Source organism: Equus caballus, chromosome 18 (assembly GCF_041296265.1).
Source record: "Equus caballus isolate H_3958 breed thoroughbred chromosome 18, TB-T2T, whole genome shotgun sequence".
NCBI lineage: Eukaryota > Metazoa > Chordata > Mammalia > Perissodactyla > Equidae > Equus > Equus caballus.
In genome coordinates, this window is record NC_091701.1 from 42,020,647 (window position 1) to 42,041,802 (window position 21,156).

The window sequence follows — 21,156 nt, forward strand, 5'->3', positions numbered from 1 at the left end:
GGCTGTCCTAAGCATTTGGTATTATTGACACTAATATGAATATATGTGAATAGCAATGTAAAAAACTGTATAAATCACATATTTGAAAATATCAAAACTAACCGTGTGCTTTATATGTTTTAAAAAAGTTGGGCAATTTTATTTGTTCTTGAAATACGATTTACTTTTAAGAGAACAAATCAGTGATGTAAATAAATAAACTGGGAAATATCAATTCCAGACATACACCAGTGTGTAGGCTGAGTAAGCAGAACTGCTTTGCTAAACATGAAAGTGACAGATGGGGAAGCAGGGATGGGAACCTTGTCTCCTCACAGAGGGCTGTGTACGTGTAATATGTGGGTCTCTTCCACTTCATACCATTTTTAGTAGCCACTTTCATTTCCAAGGGTTATTTAGGAGTATGGGTCTTAATTTGCAAGTAGGTGGAATTGTTTGGGTATTTTTATTATTTATTCTAGTTTTATTGGATTATGATTACAGAATATGGCTGTAAAATCTCTGTTCTAAAATTTTTGCTGAGGACATCTTTTTGTGGCCATTACATAACTGATTTTGTACATATGTCCTGGGCATGTAGGAAGAAAAAGAAAATGGTCTATTTGAGACATCTCTATCTGCATTATGATGGGTTTGTTTATTGGATTATTTAACCCTTTTTTTGGGTACTCATTTCTTCTTATTATTACTTTTCAGCCTAGTTCTGAAAGAGGTATTTTAAAATCTCCTACTATATTGTATATGTTTTTTGCATTTCTAAAGATTTTTCTTTTATATGACTGTTTTGTGCATATAGATCTATGAATGTTATCTTTTTTGAAAAATATGACTTTTATTTTATGACTTGTGACTTTCATCATCACATTCTCTCTTTATCCTATTTAATGCTTGGACCCTTAAGTTTAACTTACCTGATATCAATATTTCTTCTGCTATTTATTTTGTTCATGATTGTCTAGTATTGCTTTGTCCTCCCCTTTGTTTTTAGCCCTTTAAAAAAATTCAGCTATTGAAAATGATTTTCTTATAAACAATACATAGCTCAGACTTAAAAAAAATTTTTTAAATACTATTTTACTAGTAATACTAAAAATTTTTTTAATATGCAAATTTTTTTAAAATACTAAATTAACAGTACCAGTCTTTAAATAGGAAAATTTAACCTGGTCACATTCAGTGTTACAATTGATATATTCCCCCACCCATTTTAATTAATATTTACAATTTAATTCTTTGTGCCCTTACTTCTTATTTTTATAAATTTGATCCAGTTACTTTTCATTCTTTAATTTCCCTTGTTAATTTGGTAGTTCTCCCGAATGTTTCCATTCTATCATTGGTGTATTTCCTTTTTGTCAGCCTATCGATCAAGCACATATTTATTTATTGGATTGACCCCAAATTTTGAACTATGTAAAACTTCAAGGCCTTTGGTCAATTCATAAGTGAATGATGTGCCTCAGTAGACAGTATTTTCCTTCCTAATCTTAAGGTTTCAGGAGCTTCAGCTAGTAAGAGGAAAAAATAGGCACACTTTGATGGTAAAATTTGTGACGTTAAGAGCAGGAAAACACAAATGAGAGATGGTGCCCCTCACTGGGTAGCCACACAGGGCTCACAAGGAAAGCCACAGAGGTTCAAAAAATGGGATTAAGAGTCATCTGCTACAAATGCAGTAGAGGGTCAGCACATGGACCAATAGCTTGATTTTACATAACCACCCTCTCCCCACCCTGGGTCTTCCAGGGTGTGCCTTAGGAGAAAACATGGGATTAAGTGTGGCCAGGTGGTCAGAGGAAGGCTGACAAGTATGAGACTGAGCAATATAAACTGGTCAATCCTTCTCTCGTGGGAAACCTAAAGATCAGTAGTAAGAAGAACAACGAGCATTTTATACGAAGGTGGAATAGCAATTAAATCTGTTCCTGAGTCCTCGTTTTTTTAAAGTTAAACATAATAGCAGTGAACTCACAATTGTAATCCTAAAAACTGCATCAGTATCCATGAAAATATTAGTAGATTGTTAATTAGGGAATCTAGTTCTCATCTATTTATAAGCAGTGCTATGCTTCCCTCCAAGTCTCTGAAACTAGCTCCCCCAAACCTCTGTGACTTTGAACTTCTGCTTCTCAAGACCATCACTTTCTTCCAATGGACAGGATATAAAGTGGGTCTGAGTGGAGGCTGCGACCCCATAGATCCCACCTCTCTGCTTGTTTCCTCCCCATTCTACTCCTCCTTCCTATTATGGTTTTTTTAATGAACCCCGGAAAGCCCACCTCACATGCTTTTCCCCAACATATTTAGAATTCATATCTTTGCTCAAAATTTTGTTCCAGATTCATCTTTTCCAAGAAAATTCTATGAATAATCTTAGCCCACTTTGTAATTTTGGCTTTGTCTCCCCCTTCCCAACTTTAAATATATGTATATTTAATACAAATATATAAATATATTTATATTTAAATATAAAAGATATAAATATATATATTGTTTTCCCTCCTTCCATCTATATAGTAAGCTCTTTAAGGTCATAAAACATGTCTTTTGCTTGCTTTGCTCTTTCTTTACTCTAGAATAGTTATATGTAGGTCTTAGATACTTTAAAAAAGTTTGTTTAACTGATGTTTGCACTGAAAGTGTAGAAATATGCAAATATAAAAATGGAATGAAGAATCTTTAAGACACCAGTAGAATAGCATTGCAAATTATTTTAGGAAGAGCTATTGAAATATCAATAGATAAGGAAAACTATTTTTGGAACTATAAAGAATCAGTGAAGCAGAATTTTAGCACTAAATGACATTATTGGAAATGATGAAAAAACCAACAACACAATAAAAATGGGTGAAAGACATAAACACATTCACAGAGACAGAAATACAAAGCCTCTTAAGCACCTGAAGAGATGGTCAACCTCACTCATGGTAAGATAAATCTATATTAAACTGTTTAATAGGAACTTCTAATTCTGGCTAAGACAGAGTAAGAGGGATCATATTTAATCTTTTACTTTAAAAATGGAGAAAACTAGACAAAATATATGAGGCAATAGTTTTCAGATATTGGACAACAAGCAACCCAAATCTCTGATTCCTGAGAAAAAGGAAAAAAACAAGAAAGAAGAAAACATTAAGAAAGACTTATAATTGCTCCGGCTTCCTGTGCCCGGAGACAATTTCCAGGCTTCAGTGCAGAAAGAGGGATCCCAACAGACCTGGGCTATCTGATTGAGAAGAGAAAGATTAGAGTTCAGGGAGGACAAAGGCTAGAAATAAATTCTGGGGCAGACATTGGAAAGGAGGGACTGGCTCCAAGAAAGGGCTCTGGAGATCTGTGGGGAGGTCTCTAGAGTCCTTCACTGATTACTAATCTACACATGCATGAGAGGAAACTACCTGTGACTGGGTTAAAAACCAATGGACATTAGTAGGCAAACAAAGTCCAGGATCTCATGTAAGGCTGAGAATGGTTTGTGTTTACAGCAGCCAGATGGAAAGACCTAACACTTGGCATTGAGTAGAATCTTCAGAAGTAGGGTTAAATTGGTCCTACACTAAAGTCTGATCTGGACTTGTCCCACCAAAGTTTCAAAGCAAGCCTTGCAGTAATCCAACTGATTTCAAACTACTTAATCGTGCATAAAAATAAAACACATTATTTAAAGGAACATCAGAAATCCAGAAACATATCACAATGTCAAAAAAAGCAAAAACCAGGCATGAAAAAATGCAGACAATACAATCCATAACTAGGAAAAAAAAATCAATCAATACAGAAAGAAATGATGGAACTAGTAGACAAGGATGTTAAAACAGCTGTTTAAATATGCTTCACATGTTTAAGAAAACCTAAACAGTATGAGATAGGAAATGCAAGACAAAAAAACAAGTAAATCGTACTTGTATAAAGTACATTTTATGGTTTTTAAATAAATTAAAATTTATTACAATGAAAAATGTACTTGAGTCTAAATAGTAAATTAGTAAATATAGAGTAAATGACCAATGGACTTGAAGACATAGCAATAAAACCTACCTGAAATGAAGCACACAGAGAAAAAAAGATGAAAAAAATAACTGTGCAGCAGTAAACTATAGGGCACTATTAAATGGTCTAATATATATTTAATTGAAGTCTTATAAAAGGAAGTGGGGATAGAAATATTATTTAAAGAAACACCGATCAAGAACTTTTCAAATTTGATGAAAACTCAAACCTATAAATCCAAGAAGCTCACTGAATCCAGCAGATTAAACACGCAGAAAACCAGGACAAAGCACACCACAATCAAGTTGTTGAAAACCACAGGCAAAGAAAACTTAAAAGCAAACAGAGAATACAGATCCATTATGCACAAAGGAACAAAGATAGGAATGATGGAAGAATTGTTATCAGATGCTATGCAAGAGAGACATTTTTAAGTACTAAAAGAAAAAAATCTGTCAACTAGAATTCTTTAGTCAAAATGAAAAGTAAAAATAAAGACATTCAGACATACAAAAGCTGAAAGAATTCATCATCAGCATATCTGTACTTCAAGAAATATTTTTAAAAATTCATCAGCGAGAAGGAAAATAATACCAGAGGGAAATTTGGATCTATATAAAGGAATGATGAGCACTAAAAATGGAAAAATATATGGGTAATATAACAGGCATATTTTTCTTTTAAAACCTCTTTAAAAGCTAATTATCTATTTAAAGCAAAAATATCAACAATGTTTGCAGATGTTATAGCATATATAGTAGTAGAAAGCATGACAAAAATAACACAAAGGACAGGAGGGAGGAAATGGAAGTATACTGTTGTAACACACGTACACCTATACCTATAAAGGGTATAATATTATTTAAAAGCAGACCATGACAAGTTAAAGATGTAAATTGCAAACCCTAAGGCTACCACTGAAATAATGAAACAAAGAGATACAGTTAAGTCAATAGCGGAGATAAAATGGAATCATTAAAAAAACCACTCTGTTAACTTAAAAGAAAGTAGGAAATGGGGAAAAAAGAAACAAGCAGAAAAACAGTAGATTTTAAACTCAACCATGTTGCTAATCACATTAAATGTAAATAGTCTAAATGCTCCAATTAAAATGCAGAGATTGTCAATTAGATTAAAACGCAGGATCAAATGATCTGCTGTTTACAAGAAACCCATAATCTAAAGATAGGTTAAAAGTCAAAAAATTATACCATACGAACACTTATTAAGTAAAAAAGCAGGAGTTGCTTTAATGTCAAACACAATAGAATTCAGAACAAGGAACAATAATGGGGAAACAGGAACATTTCTTTAATGATAAAGTCAGTTTATCAAGAGGACATAATTTTAAATGTGCATGTACCTACTAACTGCTTCAAAATACATGAAGCACAAACTGATAGAACTTAAAGGAGAAATAGATAAATCCACCTTTATAGGTAGAAATTTTAACACTACTCTTTCAGTAATTGATAGAGCAAGTAGACAGAAAATCAGAAATGATACAGAACACTCAAACAATACTATCAACCAGCTTGACCTGATTGACATAGAACATTCCATCTAGCAACAGAGGAATACACACTCTTTTCAAATGAACACAGAACATCTATCAAGATAGACCATATTCTGGGCCGTAAAACAAGTCTCAATACATGTAAGAGGATGGGAATCACAAAAAGTATGTTTTCTGACCAAAAAAGGATTAAGTTAGAAATTGATAACAGAAAGTTATCGGAAAATCCTAAATATCTGAAAATGAGTCAACACAAAAGAATTCTTGGTTCAAAGAAGAAATCACAGTGGTAAATTAGAAAATATTTTAAGCTGAATGAAAGTAAAACACAACAAAATAAAATCTGTGAGGTGCAGCTAAAGCAATGCGTATTAGAAGGAAATTCATACTGTTACATGTTTATGTTAAACAGGAGAAAGTTCTTAAACCAATGATCCAGGCTTAAATGTTAAGAAACTAGAAATAAATAAATTAATTAAGCATAAATGAGCAAAAGGAAGGAATTAGATAAAGACAAATCCAGAATATTGAAATTGAGAATAGAAAGACACAGAAAAATAGTTGTATTTTTGAAAAGATCGATAGTATTGTAAACTTCTAGCTAGATTGATCAGAAAAACACAGATAAAACACAATCAATAGGAATGGGATAGGTGAAATTACTACAGAATCTACGGGTATTAAAAGATAATAAGGGAAAATTATGAACAACTTTATAGCATTAAATTTGATATAAAGGTAAAATGAACAAGTTCTATGAAAGACACAAATTAGCTAAATTCACTTAAGGAGAAATAGGTAACACAAATAGTCCTCAATTTATTCAAGAAGTTGAATTTGTAGTTAAAACTCTTTCAAAAGAATACTCTAGGTCCAGAAACCTTCACTGGTTAGTTAACCAAAAATTTAATTTATAAAAATACACCATTTGTATGCAACTTCTTCCAGAAAACAGATTAGAGAGAAATACTTCCAAATTCATTTTATGAGGCCAGCATTACCAAGCCCATAAAAGACAAGAAAAGAAAAGTATAGACCAGCAATCTTCATGGACATAGAGGCAATAATGTTTGACAAAATTTTGGTAAATCATATCCACCAATAAAAAGGCTAAGACGTCATGACCAGGGAAGTTCATCACAGGAATGCAAAGTTGTTTTAACATTTGAAAGTCAATCAGTGGAATTCACCATATCAATAGACTAAAAAGAAAACCTCATAATCATCTCAACAGATGCATAAAAGACATTTGACAAAATTCAACATTTATCCAGGAAAGAACTCTCAGCAAACTGGGAATAGGAAGAAACGTCCTCAATATGATAAAGGACATTTACAATAAACCTACATCTTACATCATAATTAATGGTGAAAGAACAAAGCCTTCCCCCTCAGATCAGGAACAAGGCAAAAATGTTCACTCTCATCATTTTTTCCCAACATGGTACTGGAGATATTAGCTAGTGCGAATGGCAAAGAAAAGAAATAAAAGGCATACAGACAACAAAGAATGAAAATTCTGTTTCCAGATCGCATGATCACCTACTTAGAAAGTTAATAAGTGAATTTAGCAAGGATCACGATATACGGTCAATATACAAAAATCAGATGTATATCTATGTTATCAACAAACAATTGAAAATTAAAATTAAGATGCCATTTGTAAAAGCATCAAAATATGAAATATTTAGGATTAAGTTTTTAAAAAATATTCAATATCTATACAATAAAATCTATAAAACATTGCTGAGAGAAAGATCTAAATGAATGAAGAGAAAGGCCATCTTTATGGATTAGAAGACAATATTGTTAAGATATCAGTTTTCCCTAAATTGATATATAATTTTAGCATGATACCAATAAAAATTCCAGCAGTATTTATGAAATTAAAAAGATGATTCTACAATATATATGGAAATAACAAGGACCTAGAATAACCAACATGCTTTTGAAGAAGAACAAAATTATAGGACTTACACAATCTGATTGTGAGGCTTACTATAAAGCTAAAGTCATTAAGACAGTGTAGTACTGGTGTAAAGATAGACACATAGAGCAATGGAACAGAATAGAGTCCAGAAATAGACTCTCATATATATGGTTATTTGACTTTTGGTAAAAGTGTCAAGGTAACTCAACAGGGAAAGTATAGTCTTTTCAACAAATGGTGCCAGAACAAATGGGTATCTGTACGTAAAAAGATGAAACACAACACTTGCTTCACATGACACAAAAATTACCTCAAAATGGATCATAGACAGAAATATAAAAGGTAAACTAATAAAATTCTGGAAGAAAATATAGGTAAAAACCTGTGACCTTGGTTAGCAGAGATTTGTTAGATAGGAAACCAAAAGCATGAAGTATAAACTAATAAGTAGTTACATTGGACTTCATTAAAATAAAAAATTAGAATCTGAAATGAAAGGCAAGCCATAGACTAGAAGAAAATATTAATAAAATATATCTCTAATAATAGACTTTAACTGGAATATTTAAGAATACTTAAACTCAATAATAAGAAAACAACATGATAAATACTGGGCAAAATATTTGAACAGGCATTTCACTAAAAGAGATATATGAGTGGCAAGTAAGCACATGAAAATACGCTCAACATCATTCGTCATGATGAAAAAGCAAACATCATTCGTCATGATGAAAAAGCAAATTAAACTCTCAATTACCATTACAAACCCCTTAAAGTGACTACAGTTAAAAACTGACAAGATTGTGTTGGTAAGGATATGGTGTAAATGGAACTCTCACACATTGTTGGTGGGAATTAAAAAAAAAATGGTACAGCAACTTGAGAAAACAATTTGGCAATTTTTTATAATGTTAAAAATACGTATTACACAACTCAGCAATACCACTTCCAGCTATTTGTCCAAGAGAAATGAAGACATATTTTCACACAAACATTTATATTCAAATATTCATGGCAGCTTTATTAATAATAGCCCCAAATTGGAAATAACCAATATGTCCATCAACTGGTAAGTGGATAAACAAATTTTAGTTTATCCTTACAATGGAATACTACTCTGCAACAAAAAAGAATGAAAGATTGGCACACACCTCAATACGGATGATGCTCAGAAAGATTTGGCTAAGGGAAAGAAATACAGAAAAACAGTACATACTATATGAAGTTTGTATGAAGTTCTATAAAGCCACAAAACTATAGTAAGTGAAAGAAAATTAGTGGTCGTTAGGGCTGGAGATGGGAGTAAGGAATTGGCTATGAAGGGGCATGAGGAGATTTTTGTGTGTAATGGAAATGTGCTGTATTACATTTGTGGTTACTGACCATATACATTTGTCAAAGCCCGTCAAATTGTACACTTAAAATAAATTTATTACATAAATTATACCTCAAAAAAGGTGATTTAAAAAAACTACACTTAATCAATTTTTTACCTATTAAGCTGATGAAACCTCAGAAGTTTGATAATGCACTGTATTGATAAGACTTTGCAGAAATAGGCAGTATTATGCATCATTTATTTGAGTATAAAATAGTTCATCATGTTATAGAGGGCAATGTCTTAGCATCTGTCAAAACTACAAATATATATAGCATTAGACCTAGAAATGCTGTTTTTCAGAAATTATCCTGGTCATATTCTTGCATACATGCAAAAAGTTTATGTACAAGTATACATTCCACCTTGTGTTACAGTAAAATGTTGGAAATAACCTTAATGTCTATCACTGGGGAACTGATTAAATAAATTACGATACACCATATTATGGAATGTCAGACAGTTTTTGAAAAGAATGTGTAAGACTCTTTTTAATTGAAGATACATTGTAAATTGGAAAAAGCAAGATGCTGCAAAATTCGTAAAAGAAACACGAAGAAAAGTAAGTGGAAAAGAAGCCATGTTGGCTTGCACGTGCTTAAAAATTCTCTGGAAGGGTAAATAAGAAGTTAACAAAATGGTTACCCATTGGGAAGAAGGAGGAACTGAACAATGGGACTCTGTATACATTTTATACTGAGTTTGAATTTCAACAATTAAATAGTTTAAAAAGAAAATAAAAATGAGAATTAGTAAAGTATACGTAATATAAATACAAATATAAGAGCAAAAGATATCCTTGAGAAGAAAAAGATGTAACTAAGGGGAAAGGAGTGAATATGGCTGCTAAATAAGGATTTGGATGAAGTTAATTATTATGCAAATTGATTAGACATTTAATTAATGTTCTTAAATCTTTCGGACATGCATGAAAGATGAACAAATGATATCTATAAAAGAAGTTATGAAATCTTGAAAACACATTCATTAAAATATTAAAAATATTCAACTTGGTGTACTACTTAGTAGCCGTGGATGACATTATTAAGATAATTACCATCTTTATTCAGGAAATAATTATAGAAAATCTACTGCAGCTAAGTTTCGACTATAGGATACATGAACCAGGGACATAGACATAATTCTTGTCTTTAGAAGGCTAGGAATTCTTTTTTTTTTTTTATTGAGTTAATGATAGGTTACAATCTTGTGAAATTTCAGTTGTACATTAATGTTTGTCATTCGTGTTGTAGGTGTACCACTTCACCCTTTGTGCCTACCCCCCACCCCACCTTTCCCCTGGTATCCCCTAAACTCTTCTTAGTCCACATTTTTAAATTCAGAAGGCTAGGAATTCTTGATGAAGAGAAGACCCAAGCACATGAAAAATTAAATAAGTTCAAGCTGAAATATGGCAGAAAGTGCCTGTATGATCAGGAAAGGCTTCAGCAAGGAAATGATCAATGAGGTGGGCCAAGTTAATGAGTAGAAATAAAATTGGAAGGAGCACTCTTTCTAGGATGAGGTGCCTTGTTGAGCAGTGGGAAGGAGCAAGGGGAAGGAACGAAGCAATGCACAGATCAGACCAGGGAGACGGACTTCAGGTGAGAGATGGGGAAGATAAAGGCGTAAGAGGTGGAGAACCTGAACACTAGACACTGAGATGTCTGAACTTCTTACAGACATGGGCTGCCACTAGAAGCTTTGAGTAGTGATGAGCCCCACATAGAGAAGTTTAAAATAAGCCATATCTAGAAGCAATGAGCAGGACTGAATGCAGCACTGAGAGATTGCAGACAGAGACCAGGAAACTGCTGTAATAAATTAGGTGTGAAGTGATAACTAAGGTTCTGGACAAGGGTGTGGCTGTGGGATTGGAAAGGAAGGCATGCACACAAAATAGATTACTTCACAAGAATCAACAGACTTGGTGACTGCTCAGATTGGAGGAGAAAGGAAGGAAAGGGAAGAATCAAAGACCTTCTGGGTTTGAGATTGTTTTGCCGAGAGAATGATAATGCCATTGACAGAAATAACGGAGTCAGGAAAGGATGCTGGTTTAGAAGAGGAAGAGGGGGAGTTTGACTTTTAAAATATTGTGTAGGAGTCACATTGGGTATCAAGTAAAAGAGTTCAGAAGTAATTAGGAAGAGAGAGAAGACTTGGATAGTTTAAATATGGAAGTCACCAAGGGACAGAAGGATGAAGAAGGAAATTAACAGTTTGATTGTGGGAGAGGCTGATGAAGGAGAGCAGTAGGAAGGAGGAGTGGCCCCATTAATGGTTCACACAGTAGGGAGGCCAGACAGAATAAGGACTGAAAAAGTCCATTAAATAGGGTGCTTAGGAGGTCACCAGTTCCACTAAAGTGGGCAATTGAGGATAGGTTTCCGGGGTTGTGGAAGAAGAGGCTTTAACACAGGGGGTATTGCCTACTTACTTAAAGGGGTGTCAAGAAAAGCAGGGAGGAAAATTATAGCCAGAGTACTACTAAATGGACATATATTTCGGGAAGCAAAGGAGGAATCTGAAGAGGTACTACCCATACGTCCTAAAGGCAAGTACTGTGATGCTTCATATAAACAGTTGTATTAATAAAAAATTTTTTGAGTGGGCATTGACATCTTTACTAGTGCATATATATAAAAGAAAGCCAGTCCTCAAATAAAAGTGAGGAATACTGTGTTTCTTGGCACACTAGAGTAGAGGTCCCGATCAACTACCCCATAGAGCAGATCTGGCTCACAGAAGTGTTGTTTGCTTAAACTTGTTGCTTGAACGCCACTTCCTCATCCCTCCCTATTATCTCATAGCCAGTCTGAGCCACGTGCACAGTTGCATTTGCAACTCCTGAACTAATACTTTCTAAGGCTAAACCATCCTAAAGAAAGAAAACATTCAAATAAATAGCTCAATAACTCAAGGCCAAACATCCTGACTTTGTCCAAGTATACTATATAACAAATAGGGTTCAGCAAATTTTACTTCTAGCTGTTGTTTTCTTCTGAATTGTCTCTGTGTGCAGAGCCCGCCCCTGCCCCCACCCCTAGGGCTCTCTCTTGAAGAACTGACTATGGTCAGAAGGCTCCCACCATTGCCTTTGCTATGTGCTCCCGGTTGCTGCAGTGTTCCTTTTATCCCGTTCTCTTTAATTACCATGCAAACCCTCTGCTGAGCTTTTAATTAGCAAGTTATCTTCATCTGAAGACTGGAAACCCTGGGCTCTTTCAGCATATATTAGACAGCTAAAATATGAAATTAAAGAAAACAGAGTTTTAGCCAACAGAAACAAGTGACTCATTTCCTTGTGAAAACACACAAGGTTTATGTTACTCTGGCAACGATATTCCAGAACAGTGTCTCTCCCCTCTGCTTTTAGAGCTTTTATGTGTTCCTGTTAGTGTGTGTTCTACGGTGACCTAATGTGGAACCATTCACGAGAGACAAGACAACTGTGCTTTCGGGTCGATAGCTCATCCTACGTCCTTTTGACCGGAGGAAGAAAGTTTACTTTGTACAAAGAAAGGAACTGTAAGAAGAGAAAAAGAACTCTCGACTGAGTGCTGTCCTAGGGTTTAAGTGTGCTCCTGCTGTGACTTTCAAAACACCACAACTGGTTCCAGTATGTTAGAATTCTAAGTGCCTGTTTTTCTAAAGGCAGCTGATTAAATCATAGAGTGCAACCTGTGTGTGTGCCGCCCGGGAAAAACGAAGATTTAGAGGCTCGTTGCGTAAAGACCCCAGATGTTTCTTGGGACTCACATCATGGGCGGGAATTTCATGGTGCTTAAGGCCAAAATTTCAACCCAAATTGCTACAACTCTCCAAAGCAGAAATGTGTAGAGCAAAAACATTGGTACTAACCTCTTCTCTTCTAGGTTTTAAGCTCTCTGAGGTACTTGAAAAGAAGCGGAGAGAACCTTCAATTTATTAGACTCTTGCCAATGTTATTTAAAAATCTTGGTTGGAGAAAGGGAAGACTTCAGCATTTTAAGTTTGGAGACACTTCATGAGCAGTTTTATATTTTTACTGAAAGGGCAATAAATTTTGTAGCTATTAGAATATAATAGACTAAACATGACTGGTGCATGAAGATTTTTAGGTTCATTGTCATACTTACAACCTGTCTGCAAAAGAGATTTTCAGCTTTGCTCAGTCATTTTTTCTTTCCCCTCAAAACGTGTCTTGCCAGTTATCTTGGCTTTAGAGAGAGAATAGGAGAACAGCAGAGAGAGATGAATGGGAATAGTGGGAGAATGAAGGAGAACAATTTAGTGTCACTTTATATATAAAGTCAATTTATATAATGAGGGACTGGGAGAGGGAAGATGGTTGAAAATAGAAAAAGTCGTGTAGGCTGAAGGTAGAGAAGAAGATTTTTTGGAGGATTTGAGGAGAAAGGTCTAGGAATAGTTCACATGTTTGATGGCAACAGATGGGAAGGGAGAAAAAAAGGAATTTAAGAATTGCTGGGACTCATGTATCCTCATCATAGTGTTCAGGAAATACAAGAAAAGGAGCTGATTTATTTTGAAATTAAGTTAAATTTTTTTCAAGGATTGTATATATTTTTAGCCACAACACTGCTCTGGAACATGAACCATAAGGGTCGTGGCATTACAAACCATAAAAAAGTTTTATTATTAAAAAAATTGCTTGACAAAACTTGAAATTATTCTTACTGGAAAGATAATCTTGACTTGGAGAATGTTGAGTAAAATGTTTTCTTCTTTTTTCTTTTTTTCTGTGTGTGATACCCAAATATTAAGGTGGAAGGCAAAAGTCAACAACAACTTACTTAGGTCAAAACACTGTCACTCAGCGCTGTCACGAGGAAGGTGGCTCAGATATGAGTGACCTTCCATTCCAATGTAAACAAAGAAAGACATTAGGAACAATTTTAAGTTCTAATCAGTTTATTATAATTTCTTTACATGAGTTTAAATGAAATAACGTACTGATTTTTTTTTTTTTATGTGACTTCTCTTTTTTCCCTAATGTCAACTCTACTTTTGGGTATTAAAAAAAAGAAAAGTAGTCCCTCTGTTGGGCGTGTAGCTTGTGAAATTACAATTACAAATTCCCCATAGAAATACGATAAAATATTTTCTTTTTTGAAATTAATAATCCAAAGTAGTTGCCAGATATTTTCCATTTGTTCAGCAAAATAAAATGAAAAAGCTAAACTATTTGCTGTACAGGATGAAGAAAGCATGTTTTACATTTTTGAAAATTGCAATTGTCTACCATAAACATTAATGGATCACATCTAGGAACTTTTAACGATATAAGAGTCAAATAGCTTGTATATATTTCAAACTTGAACTATGAAATATGAATGAATTATAATTGACCACAAGAATTGAACTTTGACAGAAATAAACACCGACCAGAGCCTTGACCATTAGTCTTAAAAAAGATGTTACATGCCACAATATATTGGCCATGAAAAGCATTATTATTATTAATGAACCAATGAAATGTGTTAGATTCCCTATTTATTTGGCCAACTGTTTGTTGGTCTAAATAGTATTAAATTTCATGATAATACTGCCAAATTTGATGAGCAATTTTGCTCATGCAAATTTAGGAGAAATTTCTGGTGATTTTATTCTATAGCAAATATTGGCTATGTCCATATGATATGAGAATGAGTAAGACTGAGAGAAACTCTGGAATCATGGAGACAAAAAGTCCTTGATTAATTGAAAAAATTTTTAATTGTGACAAAATATATATAATGTAAAATTTACCTTAACCAGTGCAGACAGGTAGTGTTAGGTAAACTCACATTGTGGTGCAACCAATCCCCAGAACTCTTTTCATCTTGCAAAACTGAAGCTTTATACTCATTAAAGGACTATTCCTTAATCTTCCCTCCTCTCAGCCCCTGGCAACCACCATTCTACTTTCCATCTCTATGAATTTGACTACTCTAGGTACCTTATGTAAGTGAAATCGTGCAGTATATTTTTGTGACTGGCTTATTTCACTTAGCATAATGTCCTCAAGGATCATGCATGTTGTAGCATGTGTCAGAATTTCCTTCCTTTATAAGACTGAATAATATTCCATTGTGTGTATATACCACATTTTGTTTATCCATTCATCCATCAGTGGACACTTGAGTTATGTTCATCTTTTGGCTATTGTGAATAATGCTGCTATGAACATGAATGTGCATATATTTCTTAGAGACTACGTTTCCAGTTATTTTGGATATATACCCGGAAGTGGAATGGCTGGATCTTATGGTAGTTCTATTTTTTTTTAAAGATTTAATTTTTTTCCTTTTTCTCCCCAAAGCCCCCTGGTACATAGTTGTATATTCTTCATTGTGGGTCCTTCTAGTTGTGGCATGTGGGACGCTGCCTCAGTGTGGTTTGATGAGCAGTGCCATGTCTGCACCCAGGATTTGAACCAACGAAATACTGGGCCGCCTGCAGCGGAACGCTCAAACTTAACCACTCGGCCATGGGGCCAGCCCCCAGGTAGTTCTAGTTTTTATATTTTGAGGAACAACCATACTCTTTTCCACAGTGGCTGTACCATTTTACTTTCTATTGGCAATGCACAAGGATTCCAATTTCTCCACATCCTCTCCAACACTTATTTTCTGGGGTTTTTTTTATTGGCCATCCTAATCAGTGTTAGGTTGTCTTTGACTAAATTTAACTAATTCAAACATTGAAATTATTAAATAGTGTTAAACCTGTTGTACACGTAGAAAACCCATAACTCAATTTTTTCTTAAGTTACTTATTCTTTTTTAAAGTTTGTTTTTAAAAGTGAGATATGTGTTATTTAATAACACATTTTAAAATAAAATTATTTCACACTTAGGGGTCCATTTATCTATTGCTGGGTAATAAAGCATCCCAAACTTAGTGCCTTAAAACAACAACAACAATTTGCAATCAATAATTTAGCTCAGGAATCAATGATCTGTGTGAGGATTGGAGAGCTCTGCTCATCTCTGCTCCACTTGACATCAGCTGAAGTGGATGTGTGGAGGCTGGAATATTCTAAAGGCTTGCTCACTCACATGTCTGGTGGTTGGTGCTGGCTGTTGGCTGGGACTTCAGCTAGGAACGTGGGCAGGAATGCCTACGTTTGGCTTCTCCTTGTGGGTGTGTGGCTTCCTCATAGCATGGTGACTGTGTTGCAAAAGTGAGGGTCTCAAGAGAGAGCTAGGAGGAAGTTGTATTGCCTTTTATACGTGTTCTATTCTCCAGTATCACAGGATGCTGCTTTTACTGTACTCTTATTAGTTAAAGAAGTCATAAAAGCTCACCTAGGTTCAAGGGAGGAGACATATACTTTACCTCTTGATGAGGGAATGGCAAGGTTCTGGAAGAGTATGGGATGAGAAGTATTGTGGCCATTTTTGGAAACCACAGTCTGCCATACCGCCATACTTAGTAACTTACTAAACCACGTTACTGTATGTGTAAGCTTCTTACTCTAACACTAAAAATAGTCACATTTATTTTCTATTTCAAAGTACGTTGTAGATCTGCTTAACCATGCTATGTTATACAGAAACATACTACACATACTTGTTGGGTTTTTTTGTGCAAAAATTTTTCTCTACACACAAATAAAATCTGTTTGTCTATTCTGCCTCCATTCTATGGCCCACATGTAGGCTTTGCAGGCTTGGAGAAAGAGTGTAGCTGGAAAACCATGTATCATATATTTGATAGTTTCAAATCAAGTTAGCAACATGTTAAGTAGAATCATTTCTAGCCTCTTAACTTGACAAGTGTTTCTTTATAACAACCTGGAAGGTCTAATTTTAACTTAGAATTTTGGAATCCTACAGGTTTTATGTCAAACGTGACTGGGAGAGTCTGCCCCTGACTGCTGGCTTCTGTCTCCTTTGCTCTTCCCCTCCCCAGCTCCATCCATCAATTGAAGACTCTCATGTACACACATGTGGACAACCCAGCCTGTGTCTAAACCTCAGCTACAATCCCATACTACAGGTGACTATTCTTTGGCCACCCCTCAGGGCCAGGAGTGCAAGCATTAGAAGTGTAGACCGCCTTCCAGAAGATGATGCAGAGAAGGTGCCCATGTAGACCTTGGAAACCTACTTGGCATCTGGGGGCCATTTGTGTAGGGAATTCTAGGGTCTAAAGTTCACTGAAAGAGATCTAGAAGTGGGGACATGAGCTCTGAGTGATCATGTCCACTTGGCCCTGTTGCCCTGGATCCCGTAGGATGGAGGAGGGCCAGTGCAGAGATCTCTAAAGCTTAAGAACCAGAGTAGGGAGCTTCTTTCCTGGGTCTGAGGGAAGTGCCTGTGGGAAGGTGGGAGAGAGTGAGTGGGGATGCTCTCTGTCCTGGACCCCTGCCCTGGGCTTTGCTTTAAATGTCAGGTGCAGCCCTATTTTCTCCCCTCTCATTTTTTTCTTTTTTCTTCCTTTCCCTTTTTCTTTCTTTCTCTTGCTCCTCTTTTCTTCTCTTTCCCTTCTTTTATTTTTTTATTTCCTTTCTAGATCTTCCTAGCCCCTCTTTGTTTCACCTTTGTAACCCCCAAACCCTCATAGTTAAATGCTGGGACTTTGTTAGAGGCCCTTCTTTTGCGACGGCATCATCTGCTGGGACTAGGTGATTCCGCTGTCTTTCGTCATCTGCCGTGTTATGTCATTTCCCGTGTATCCAGGTTGGAGTCTGAGCCTGCACATTGGTGATGCGGGTAACCATGCTCATAGCTCGAGGCTTCAAAAATCAAGCTGTAACATATAGGGGCCATGTTATTTCAAGGTGACCAAGAAATGACTTGCCCTATTGACCTCCAACCATACAGGAACAAACAACTTTTATTAGAATTGGTGATTCTTGGAAAGGATATTTGGAAGGAGTGAGTCAAAGCTGTTTGAATCTTGTGAAAAACATTTTTTTTTTCCTGGTTTTTAGTTCATTTTAATTCAAGTACCTTACCAGATGCTTTGGGTCCAGTTCCAATTGGTCTCTCCAAAACTAATATGACAGAACTAATTAACTCACCATTCACCTCCTTTTTCTCCTATCCCGTTTCGTGTTCTCCTTCAAGCCTTCTCTTTGGCTTGAAATATTTTATCTTCTACCTAACAGTTTATTTCCTGCTCCTCAACTAAAGGTTACTTTAGTTCCTACTGGATTTATTCATCCTTCGTGTCTAGATGGGTGATGCTAAGAGGTAACTAAACTATACTCTAATCAATTACCTTTTATTTTTTCTAAGATTTTGTTTTTCCTTTTTCTCTCCAAAGTCCCCCCTACCTCTACATAGTTGCATATTTTTCAGTTGTGGGTCCCTCCAGCCACAGCATGTGGAACGGCACCCCAGCATGGCCCAACAAGTGGTGCCATGTCCGTGCCCAGGATCTGAACCGGCGAAAGCCTGGGTCGCCGAAGCGGAGCTTGCAAACCCAACCACTCGGCCACGGGACCAACCCCTCAATTACCTTTTATGTCATTATCTCAGCTGGCTCGTTTCTCTGGCAAAACTCTAAGGCCTAAATCTAACATACACGTTTTTACACAAACATGAACTAATAAGTAACAACAAAGTCACATCAAGACAAAAACTCTTCAACGTTAATTAAAGAGGAGAAAATGCATTAGTTTTAACTTTTTTCCATTTAGATTTTAAACAAGGCAGAAGCTTCTGGATACTATGTTTGCATATGTTCAGAACCTCTCAGTACACATTGAACATACAGGATTTAAGGTGCTGAAAAGTGAAAACTGAAATTGATATAAAAAATAGATCTGTCAGCTCCTAATCCCCAAAGGTGTAATATGAGCTTTCAGAAGTTAAGCATGGAAGCTATGGGCTGTTACAAAATGTTTCAATTTTTCTGATATGATCTGCCTGATGAATTTTAACTTTTGGTTATTTTTGAGAAGATCTAAGTTTTTTTAAAAAAATTAACACAATGTTACTTTCAGTTTTCAGTGTAGAAAATTTGAAAAACCACAAGAGAAAAACATCATTAATAATTTCATAAACCAAAGATATGTCCATGCACGTGTTTTTTCGTATTAAAAAATGGTATATTTTTCCCATAACAAAAAATCTTCTACAGCAATATTTCTAAATATTTTACAGTAATATATACAAATATTTTGTGTAAGTAACATATGCACATGTTACTTGTAGCAAAATTTCAAACTGTATAAGAGAGTTCAAAATGGAAAATTTTCCCTTGGAAAATACGATATGCATTCTTATGTCACTAAACATGTGCTATCCCAAAGAAAATATTACTAAAAATAAGAGGAGAAAGAGGGAGAAAAAAAGAACTTATATCTTCACTCTCATCCTCTTTTTCTCATATTAGAGTCTGATTTTATCTTTTTTACAAAGATAATTTAGCTATTTAATCATATATTTCTTACAAATAATTTACTTTCCTCTTGAAAACATACTTGTCGGAGCCTGTGATTCTGTTATAAGTTTTAGCTATTGTTTTATAGACTGGCTGATTTCTGTCAACTTGAGATTTCTTTTCTTTTCATTCTTGGGTTAGCATTATTGTTCCTTGGATTTCATACTTTCTATTTTTGATTACTTTTTCAATTTGCTGTAGCACATCCTTGAGTAGTATTTTCAGAGATAGTCTGTTGGTCATGATAAACTTCCTGATTTTCTCATGTCCCAAAATATATCTATTTTGCACTTATTTCTGATTGATATTTTAGGTAGATATAGAATATAGATTCAAAATAATGTTTCCTCGGTACTATTAAGGCATTGTTCAACTGACTTGCAGCATCTAATGATCCAAATGAAAACTCTGATACCATTCTGATTCTCACTCCTTTATGTATAACTATTCTTTCTTTCTGGAATCTTATAGGATCTTTTTACTTATCATTGGATTTCTGAAAGTTTTCTGAATAAGTCTAACTAAGGGCCTTTAAAGATACATTGATAGTGTTATAACATACCTCCCCAAAAGTTAATATTTTAAAACAATGACAATTTACTATTTCTTATGATTCATTGGCTAGAAAATAGTGCAGAACTTTTGCTCCATTGGAGTCAACTGGGATTACTCCTTTAGTTGTATTCAGCTGGCTGCTGGGGTGGGCTGGAAGGACAAAGAAGATTTCATTTGCATCTTTGTTGCCTCAGTGCTCTTCCACCTGGCTTTTTTCTCCAGATGGTCTTCTTCATTATATACTCTAACCTGAGCTTCCTGGCTAAGTGGAAGCCACAAAGCCTCATCAAAACTAGTCTTGGAGGCTACCCCATACTACTTCTGCCACATTCTGTCCATCAAAGCAAGTTTCAGGATAAATATAGGTTTAAGGATAGAGGAAATTGACTCTACTGTTTGATGAAAAAACTAACAAAGTCTTATTGCAAAAGTCACGTGGTATAGGAGATATTATTGTGGCCATCTTTGGAAACAAGCAACCAGAAGCATTTGTAAGAATTTTCAATGCAAAGAAATATTATTTTCAGTTTTAGAAAATTTCCTTTCATTATTTTCTCCCCCTCTCTTTTCTCTCATTTAGGAACTCCTGTTAGATAGATATTGAACTCTCTGGGTTGATCTTCTACGTCTTAACTTTTCTTCCCTGTTCTGTTTTTTATCTTTTAGAAGGTTTCTTGTTTTTTTCCCCCCTCAGAATCTCTATTGAATTTCTTATTTTGGAATGACATTTATAATTTCCAGGAACTCTTTAGTATTCTTTGATTGCATATTTTTCTTATCATTATATTCTTGTTTTCCATGTGCAGCTTGTTCTCTAATATTTTTAAAGTTGAAAGTTATTTTCTGTTCCCTTAATTATCACTGATTCTTTCATGGTCAATTGCTTTATTTTTTCATCATATGTATGAACAAAGGACAGAAAGGCAAGTTTGCTTAGCAGAGATAACTAATTTGAGTTTCCTCGATAGGTTCTAGACCTGTTGAACCAACAGGCTTCTCCCATTCATGGAGAAATGAGTGTGAATATGAGCAGAGAGTGAGTACTGGAAAGCTTCACTTAGGGAGTAAAATCAGAAGGCAGTCAGGCAAGTAGACCAGCTCCATCCTGTGTTGTGCCAAATGAGGAAGGCTTTGTTCTGGAGTGCTTCCATTTCTAGAGGTTCTACTCTCTCCCTAGCATATTGGTCAGTTGTTTTAGACATTAGATCTTTAGTTTTATCCTAGAGGTAAATATTTTGACTCTCCTAGAGAAAGTAGGATGCTGTTGATGAGGGGACAAATTGTATAGTTGCTGTGTAAATAATCCTAGAATTAATCATCTTGATTTTTGTCTCTTTTCCTAGTTTGGCCCCTTTCAAGCTTGGAGCCTCTCCTTGACTTTGTTGCTGAGGAAAATTACTCCTA

At 35.1% G+C, this 21,156-nt stretch overlaps 1 long non-coding RNA gene across 3 annotated transcripts in view; it reads left to right on the forward strand.

Moving 5' to 3' along the window:
- The window catches only part of LOC106781918 (uncharacterized), a 135,986-nt gene that overhangs the window by 36,768 nt on the left and 78,062 nt on the right, over positions 1 to 21,156 (forward strand). For all 3 annotated transcript variants that reach the window (XR_011428499.1, XR_011428500.1, XR_002801572.2), the window contains exon 5: positions 16,641 to 16,803. This is a non-coding gene — a long non-coding RNA (uncharacterized lncRNA). The remainder of the gene's footprint in view (positions 1 to 16,640; positions 16,804 to 21,156) is intronic.